This window comes from Rhinoderma darwinii, unplaced genomic scaffold (assembly GCF_050947455.1).
Source record: "Rhinoderma darwinii isolate aRhiDar2 unplaced genomic scaffold, aRhiDar2.hap1 Scaffold_2999, whole genome shotgun sequence".
NCBI classification, from domain to species: Eukaryota; Metazoa; Chordata; class Amphibia; order Anura; family Rhinodermatidae; genus Rhinoderma; species Rhinoderma darwinii.
Window position 1 is genome coordinate 21,280 of NW_027463271.1, and position 9,748 is coordinate 31,027.

Below are 9,748 nucleotides of genomic sequence, written 5' to 3' on the forward strand. Positions count from 1 at the left end.
AAGGGAAGGGTGCACCGGTCCTGGAAATACTGCAATACCAGGTCAATGCGTGGAGTGGACAGAGCAAGCTCTATTTCCATCTCCCTGTTCTAAAAATCCATTTAATATATGGTCCCCAGATAGGGGACGTATCAGATATTAAACTGATAAGAACAGATACTACACTTGATCTTAGCCAAAAGGCCGAGAAGCGATAACCCGAGCGGCCCTTGCCTTGCCCGAGCCTGTCCCATACTGCTGTTCACCCCTTGCAGCGATTCAGCCTACTCCTAGGCAATTCCATGGGGCCCTGCAGGCTCACACACATTTACAGCTACTAAGCGGGAGGTGAATAAAGGCCGGAGAGGAAGCCAGACAGGATTTGCTTCTTTTGCTTGCACCACAATGCAGTGCTGAAAGAGGAGGAATCTACATAAAAACGCCTTCCTGGCAACGCCCAAATGCCCTCCTGCCATGCAGATAAACACTGGCAGCGGCAGCAAGTGCATGCCCACAGCCACCCCTTGTTCCTTCACACCTTGTATCAGCTTTAATCCAGTCCTGTGCTGCCTGCTGAGCAGCACTGAACAACACTGCCTGGGCCCAGGCTTTTATCTCTGAGGCAGGCCCCATTATGATGTCAGAAAGCTGGCTCTGGAATCCTGAGGGCTCCACTATGACACGTGCAAAGTTCCGTCTGAACTTTATATAAGACTGTGAGGCTCAGTCAGTCACTCAGTGTTGCCTGAGAGGGCAACACTGCAACAGCCGGCCGCCAGGCTGTCTTTTTTTTGCACATTTATTTGCCTCCAGGAGGCCACAAGAGGGAGACAAGGGACTGCAAAATGGAAAATAGGCATCCACCAACTTTACAGACAACTTCTCTTTGCTCCTACAACCTCCATCCTTGCACAGTTTGTTATTCTTCCAGGTAACATAGTAACAAATCCAAATTGCTGCTCTCTTTGTAGGCAAGCAAGGGTTTGTTGCAACTGCAATTCTTACTTCTTCTTGAAATGTAGGGACGACAGTACATTCCATCACATCCACCTAGTGTACACAGGTAGGTCCATTGTGGCGGGTAGGCGGCTGGCTGCTTTAATGGCTGTTTGCTGTTCCCCTACTCCACTCCACTCCACTATTTGACTGTGGTGCTGCATCAATCAGTGGCTGGCTCAGGTGCAGCTCTTTAACTTACCTAGGAGGGAGGGAGGGAGGGCGGAGAGAAGACAAGGAAGGTGAATGAGCTGTTCCAATGTGAAATGCCGGAAACACAGAAACACAGAAGACACACACACACACACACACAACAAGAGGTGGCAATGTATTCATTAATTGCATTTAATAAATGAGCTCATTATCACACATGACTGTACAAATGCATTGTCCAACAGGTGTTGAAATAATGGGATTAAAAGGGGAGATCCCTTCAGAAAGACAGAAACAATGGCAAAGAGAAAAAACACTTTTGGAATCTGATTTTAGTCAACACATAAGGGAAGGGTGCACCGGTCCTGGAAATACTGCAATACCAGGTCAATGCGTGGAGTGGACAGAGCAAGCTCTATTTCCATCTCCCTGTTCTAAAAATCCATTTAATATATGGTCCCCAGATAGGGGACGTATCAGATATTAAACTGATAAGAACAGATACTACACTTGATCTTAGCCAAAAGGCCGAGAAGCGATAACCCGAGCGGCCCTTGCCTTGCCCGAGCCTGTCCCATACTGCTGTTCACCCCTTGCAGCGATTCAGCCTACTCCTAGGCAATTCCATGGGGCCCTGCAGGCTCACACACATTTACAGCTACTAAGCGGGAGGTGAATAAAGGCCGGAGAGGAAGCCAGACAGGATTTGCTTCTTTTGCTTGCACCACAATGCAGTGCTGAAAGAGGAGGAATCTACATAAAAACGCCTTCCTGGCAACGCCCAAATGCCCTCCTGCCATGCAGATAAACACTGGCAGCGGCAGCAAGTGCATGCCCACAGCCACCCCTTGTTCCTTCACACCTTGTATCAGCTTTAATCCAGTCCTGTGCTGCCTGCTGAGCAGCACTGAACAACACTGCCTGGGCCCAGGCTTTTATCTCTGAGGCAGGCCCCATTATGATGTCAGAAAGCTGGCTCTGGAATCCTGAGGGCTCCACTATGACACGTGCAAAGTTCCGTCTGAACTTTATATAAGACTGTGAGGCTCAGTCAGTCACTCAGTGTTGCCTGAGAGGGCAACACTGCAACAGCCGGCCGCCAGGCTGTCTTTTTTTTGCACATTTATTTGCCTCCAGGAGGCCACAAGAGGGAGACAAGGGACTGCAAAATGGAAAATAGGCATCCACCAACTTTACAGACAACTTCTCTTTGCTCCTACAACCTCCATCCTTGCACAGTTTGTTATTCTTCCAGGTAACATAGTAACAAATCCAAATTGCTGCTCTCTTTGTAGGCAAGCAAGGGTTTGTTGCAACTGCAATTCTTACTTCTTCTTGAAATGTAGGGACGACAGTACATTCCATCACATCCACCTAGTGTACACAGGTAGGTCCATTGTGGCGGGTAGGCGGCTGGCTGCTTTAATGGCTGTTTGCTGTTCCCCTACTCCACTCCACTCCACTATTTGACTGTGGTGCTGCATCAATCAGTGGCTGGCTCAGGTGCAGCTCTTTAACTTACCTAGGAGGGAGGGAGGGAGGGCGGAGAGAAGACAAGGAAGGTGAATGAGCTGTTCCAATGTGAAATGCCGGAAACACAGAAACACAGAAGACACACACACACACACACACAACAAGAGGTGGCAATGTATTCATTAATTGCATTTAATAAATGAGCTCATTATCACACATGACTGTACAAATGCATTGTCCAACAGGTGTTGAAATAATGGGATTAAAAGGGGAGATCCCTTCAGAAAGACAGAAACAATGGCAAAGAGAAAAAACACTTTTGGAATCTGATTTTAGTCAACACATAAGGGAAGGGTGCACCGGTCCTGGAAATACTGCAATACCAGGTCAATGCGTGGAGTGGACAGAGCAAGCTCTATTTCCATCTCCCTGTTCTAAAAATCCATTTAATATATGGTCCCCAGATAGGGGACGTATCAGATATTAAACTGATAAGAACAGATTTTTTTTTTTTTTTTTTTTTTTTCTACTCAGATTTGAAATCTTAAAACGCAAAACATAGGTTGAAAAGTCTTAGATTTCATCAAAACCATCATTGTAGTATGAATATATAATTTTCATGATCTTATCCATTTTTTAATTGTTATTATTACTTTTTTTCTCTTTTTTTAATATGTTTTGTTTTCTGTTTTTTTTTTTTTAAATTATATTTTAACTTTTTTTTTTTTTTACAGGAATAACAAAGAAGAAAACAATACAAGATTACACATCACAAGGTAAGTACATTCCACATTTCTGGTTTCCAAATCTCATTTGCTCTCACAGTACCTAGTAATAATTTATCTCTCCAAAAATATACATACAGATAGCTTAAACATAGTTTAAGACAGTTTTCAACAGATAGCTGATCTCTTTTAAATAATACAATATTTCTTGCTTTCCATAAAGCCATCTTAACACATGTAAATATTAACCATACGACTTTAAAATCCTCTTTACCAATGCCCAATCCATAAAAGATCATATTAAAATCAAAATGATCAATTTTGCTCAAATATTTAACTAAGATGCTAACTTTCCTCCAAATCTTTTGTGCAAATGAGCAATTCCAAAAAATATGCGTTGGCGTTTCACTTCCGCTACATCTTACTCTTGGGCATCTTTCATGTCTTACCAAACCTCTTCTATGCTGAAATTCTCTTGTAGGTAAGCAATCCTTCAACATACACCACAACAGGTCCTTATGTTCGTTAGACAAGTAAAACAGGTTAACATTGATCCAAATACCTTGTACAATTCTTACAGAGAAACCTGTTACAGAACTCATAATTTTCCTCTCATCTAAGATCTTTAACACTTTTTTATGATTAGTAATAATGCTTAAGTCAGATTTTAACAACTCAAACTCCCTTAAAATTTTCTCTAAAATAATATAATGTTCTGGTGGTAAAAACTTATATGGTCTGTTTAAGTCAATTTCTAACCACTTGTATTTCCTTATATAAAACCCAAGATTATAAATAAGAAAAGTTTTTATCTTTGAACTGGGCCCCAATAAAGTGCTTGTACAATAGGCCAAATATTTAATATACAAAAAAGACCTAATATCGGGGAAGCCTTTCCCTCCTTTATTCTTAGGTTTATACAACTCCTCCCTTTTGACTCTTTCCATATTTGATTTCCATAGGAAATAAAAACAGATTTTAATAAGTTTTTTCATGATATTATTTGGGGGGATAAAAACAGCAGATATGTACAAAATCATGGGGAGTAAAACCTGTTTTATGATCAAAATTTTACCTTCAAGAGTCAAAGTTCGCAAATTCCAAAAGGAAATCTTTTTCCTTACCCTTTCCAGCAAGGATTCCCAATTTTTTATATTCCCACAAGATTCTGAAAAATAGATACCTAAAATCTTCATGTCATGCATTTTAAGCAACTTACAATCAGGTTCAAGGGTAAATTTCCCAATTGTTAAAACACCGGTTTTATCTAAATTCACTTTGAAACCTGATGCTCCACAGAACCAATCCACTGTTTTTAAAACCCTATTAAAACTTCTAAGATCACGCACCAAAACTGTCACGTCATCCATATATGCAATAACTTTAACTTGTTCATTTTTACAGCCCGGGATAAAAAAACCGTTAATTACTTTATCTTTCCTAAAGGCCTCTAAGAGGGGTTCAATTGCACATATAAATAAGATAGGTGACAGAGGGCAGCCCTGTTTCACCCCACATCGAATATGAACTTTATCAGATAAGGAACCATTAACTGAAATTTTACTAAAACCTCCATTGTATAAGATTTTAATACGATTAATAAAACCCTCTGAACATCCTAATTTGCTTAAAACTGTGAATAAGAAATCGTGTGAAACTCGATCATAAGCTTTTTCAAAATCAAAGGAGATCAAAGCTAAATCCTGATTGCGGTCCTTGCTGTCCCAAATAATATCCCGTAGCAAAACCAAAGAATCGACAATTTTTCTTTTTGGCACAGCGCATGTCTGGTCAACCCCAATTATTGATGCTATCACTTTTTTTAAACGATTCCCTAACAATTTTGCATAAATTTTATAATCGGTGTTCAGTAGCGTAATTGGCCTCCAATTCTTGATTAATTTTTTATCACCTTTTTTAAAAATTAAAACAATAAGACCCTCCAACCAGGACTCCGGGATTATTAATGAAGATTCAATTTGAGAAAAAACTTTGAACACATCCTCACCTATTACATCCCAAAAATTTTTATAGAATTCTATTGGTAGACCATCCATACCAGGGGTTTTTAAATTCTGAAAACTATTAATCGTATCTAATATTTCATTTTTAGTAAATTCCTCCTCTAGAAACATCATCTCATCAGTGCTAAGCTTTTTATCTAACAACCCCATAAAATGTTCCTTTAAAGAGGCATCAAGCACCTTTTCGGAAAATAATTCCTCATAAAAATTTTTTGCTTTTAATAATTTTTCTTCACGGTTTGTTTCCCCTTCTAGACACTCAATAAAATCTTTTTTCCCGTTAATTTTTTTAAAAAAGAAATGAGAGCATTTCTCATCCTTTTCAAGGATTCTTACACGAGAGTTGAAAATAATCTCTTTCCCTTTTTCTTTTAATAAATTTTTTATCTGACTTTTTACATCCTCAATTTGATCATCCATTTCTATACCATTGTTTCTAAATAGGTAAAAACACTGGAGCCTAGAACTAAGATCAATGTATAGTTTCTTTTTTGCATAGGCTATCTTCTTCCCATATTTAACAAAGAAGGTTTTAAAACCCCTCTTCATGAAATCCCACCACTCCAATACATTATTAAACTCGCCCTCTTTTTGTTTTAGTTTATCATAAAACTTACAGAATTCTTCTTTAACCTTACTTCCTTCCAAGAGGGACACATTAAGTTTCCAGTGTGATGGCACCTTACCTTCTGAAACCTCATAATTTAGTGTACATTCAATTAACTTGTGATCTGAAAAACAACTGTCAAAGGATTTAAAAGAAGAACACATCAAATCACTAGATACAAAAATATAATCTAGTCTAGATGAGCATCCACGATTACTCCAAGTAAGCTCATACTCTTTCCTTTTTCCACCTAGTTCCCAGGTATCTTTAAGGTTACAGGCAGAAAGAATATTTTTCAAAACAGATACTGATCCTTCTTTTTTTTTACAGATTTGGCAGTTAAAATCACCACCAATGATGATGGGATCTGAACCAACAATAAACAACTGTAGTAACTCAAAAAGGTGAATTCTCAATTTTTTTTCTGTATTTGCATATATGCAAAAACACTTGATTTTTTTGCTATCTTTTAAAACCTCCACCATAAGTATGCGCCCTGGGTATATTTCTTCATGCCTAACAATTTCCCAATCTTTAGAACATAAAAAACCTATCCCGTCACTTTTGAATTCGTTTCCACCTGAAAAACAAGATTTACCTTTCCATATACCTTGTAGATACTTATAACATAATCTCTTTTCTAAATTACATTCCTGTAAGAAAACAAAGTCATAATTTTCATTATTAAAAAAATCATAAATGGCTGTACGTTTATATTGGTTATTAAACCCCTGAACATTCAGGGAGGCAGCCCTGATCATCTTTTAACCAAGATGCCAGGGCTTTCTCCCCCGCCCTCATCGATAAATGGTGGAGAAGTATCAATCTTCAGATCTTCAGCTCCAGATGAGTCAGAGGGAGAAATATCTCCAAGAAGATCATAAACCTTGCTTTTCTTCCCACTTTGGTCAGTCTCTTCATCACTCACTTTCTCTTCTTCTCTAGTATATCTTTTTAAACTTTTTGTTGCCACCTCCATCTCCTCCTGAGCACCAGACGAACCTGCTTGCCCAGGGGGTGAAAGGGGAGTCTCCAACACCACAGTTAATTCCTCTTTTTTCTTCTCCTTTTTCTCTTTTGATATTTTTTTCTCTTTTTCTACCACTGAAGCCTCCACACCTGAGGATTTTGTTTTCCCCTGGGAGCTCTTTTTATCCTTCTTTTTTTCCTCTTTTTTTTCCTTGCCCTTATTCTGTACCACAGAACCTATAGGAGCCTGCGCCTCTTCTGGAGGCACGAAGTCCTCATCTGACAAAATTTCCTCCACTCTTTTTTTAGGACAATCTGTTTCCTGATGAACGGAATCATGGCATTTCATGCAACGCTTACAGGCCATGTCAGCATGTCCATATTTGCGACATCTACGACAGTATTGGGGCATCCCCGTAAAAAAAAGATAACCCCTACTCCTGTTGATGAAAATAATAGGGGGTGGTCTCAGAACACCCCCCTCAGCAGTCGGATCTTTTTTAAAGACCACACTGTAGATCCTTTTCCCATTCCATGCACCGAAATTAGTAATCCCATGTTTCTTAAGGGTCACCTTCTCACAAAAGTTGTACAAAAAAGATGTGACTTCCATATCAGAAATAAATGGGTTGTACATTTGCACTGTCAGCAGTTTATATTGATATTGAAACAAAGGAAGGACCTTTACTCCCTCCAACATAGCATGTCCTCTATTTCGCTCATAGAGAGCATACGCTGCTTCACAAATCCCACAAGAGTTCAAAGTAACATCGTGAATTCCACGGGAGTTAAACGATTGAACACAAAAATAATCCCCATCCTTGATCTTCAGGATAGGACCAAACACATTGGAATAAAGAAACCCCAGTTCTTTTACCTGGCGGTATTGCGGCGAGATGACAAAACGAATCGTGTCCTTCAAAGGAGTATCATCCGCAAAGAAGTCCTGGAAATTATCCGATCTTCCTTCCATCGTTCCAAATGAAAAATATACTCACAGCCCAGAAATCCAAGCTCGATCGCCTCCTGATCCAAATCGATAATCCAGAATCCCACGTCCAAAGAATTTCTCCCTCCACGAAAAGAATCCGGATCCTCCTAAGGAAAAGGCACTACAGCTTTCAGCCACCCCTCAATAGCAGCAGTTCGGTCCGAAAACCGAAAAGGCCGAGCAGGTAGGTTTCCACTGTAGGAACCTTGCCTAATGGTTTCAAACCCACTACAGATCTGAGCCAAAAGGCCGAGAAGCGATAACCCGAGCGGCCCTTGCCTTGCCCGAGCCTGTCCCATACTGCTGTTCACCCCTTGCAGCGATTCAGCCTACTCCTAGGCAATTCCATGGGGCCCTGCAGGCTCACACACATTTACAGCTACTAAGCGGGAGGTGAATAAAGGCCGGAGAGGAAGCCAGACAGGATTTGCTTCTTTTGCTTGCACCACAATGCAGTGCTGAAAGAGGAGGAATCTACATAAAAACGCCTTCCTGGCAACGCCCAAATGCCCTCCTGCCATGCAGATAAACACTGGCAGCGGCAGCAAGTGCATGCCCACAGCCACCCCTTGTTCCTTCACACCTTGTATCAGCTTTAATCCAGTCCTGTGCTGCCTGCTGAGCAGCACTGAACAACACTGCCTGGGCCCAGGCTTTTATCTCTGAGGCAGGCCCCATTATGATGTCAGAAAGCTGGCTCTGGAATCCTGAGGGCTCCACTATGACACGTGCAAAGTTCCGTCTGAACTTTATATAAGACTGTGAGGCTCAGTCAGTCACTCAGTGTTGCCTGAGAGGGCAACACTGCAACAGCCGGCCGCCAGGCTGTCTTTTTTTTGCACATTTATTTGCCTCCAGGAGGCCACAAGAGGGAGACAAGGGACTGCAAAATGGAAAATAGGCATCCACCAACTTTACAGACAACTTCTCTTTGCTCCTACAACCTCCATCCTTGCACAGTTTGTTATTCTTCCAGGTAACATAGTAACAAATCCAAATTGCTGCTCTCTTTGTAGGCAAGCAAGGGTTTGTTGCAACTGCAATTCTTACTTCTTCTTGAAATGTAGGGACGACAGTACATTCCATCACATCCACCTAGTGTACACAGGTAGGTCCATTGTGGCGGGTAGGCGGCTGGCTGCTTTAATGGCTGTTTGCTGTTCCCCTACTCCACTCCACTCCACTATTTGACTGTGGTGCTGCATCAATCAGTGGCTGGCTCAGGTGCAGCTCTTTAACTTACCTAGGAGGGAGGGAGGGAGGGCGGAGAGAAGACAAGGAAGGTGAATGAGCTGTTCCAATGTGAAATGCCGGAAACACAGAAACACAGAAGACACACACACACACACACACAACAAGAGGTGGCAATGTATTCATTAATTGCATTTAATAAATGAGCTCATTATCACACATGACTGTACAAATGCATTGTCCAACAGGTGTTGAAATAATGGGATTAAAAGGGGAGATCCCTTCAGAAAGACAGAAACAATGGCAAAGAGAAAAAACACTTTTGGAATCTGATTTTAGTCAACACATAAGGGAAGGGTGCACCGGTCCTGGAAATACTGCAATACCAGGTCAATGCGTGGAGTGGACAGAGCAAGCTCTATTTCCATCTCCCTGTTCTAAAAATCCATTTAATATATGGTCCCCAGATAGGGGACGTATCAGATATTAAACTGATAAGAACAGATAAGGTTTCAACAAAGTTTTTTATTGGCAAAAATAATATATTTTACAGACTTTTTTTTAAAATTGAAACCACAAGATAAAATCAACAGCATAATACATGAATATTCATACATTTAAATGAATACAAAAGTAATAA

At 40.6% G+C, this 9,748-nt stretch overlaps 3 non-coding genes and 1 pseudogene across 3 annotated transcripts; all 4 read right to left on the reverse strand.

Annotated features, from left to right (window-relative positions):
- Positions 1–4: 4 nt before the first annotated feature.
- Positions 5–195, reverse strand: LOC142704061 (U2 spliceosomal RNA). The gene has a single exon (XR_012867745.1). It is a non-coding gene; the product is annotated as a U2 spliceosomal RNA (small nuclear RNA).
- Positions 196–1,477: 1,282 nt separating this feature from the next.
- On the reverse strand, positions 1,478–1,668 carry LOC142704062 (U2 spliceosomal RNA). The gene has a single exon (XR_012867746.1). It is a non-coding gene; the product is annotated as a U2 spliceosomal RNA (small nuclear RNA).
- Positions 1,669–2,950: 1,282 nt separating this feature from the next.
- LOC142704066 (U2 spliceosomal RNA) lies at positions 2,951–3,157 on the reverse strand (annotated as a pseudogene).
- Positions 3,158–9,460: 6,303 nt separating this feature from the next.
- On the reverse strand, positions 9,461–9,652 carry LOC142704065 (U2 spliceosomal RNA). Its single transcript, XR_012867749.1, has one exon. It is a non-coding gene; the product is annotated as a U2 spliceosomal RNA (small nuclear RNA).
- Between the last annotated feature and the right edge of the window lie 96 nt (positions 9,653–9,748).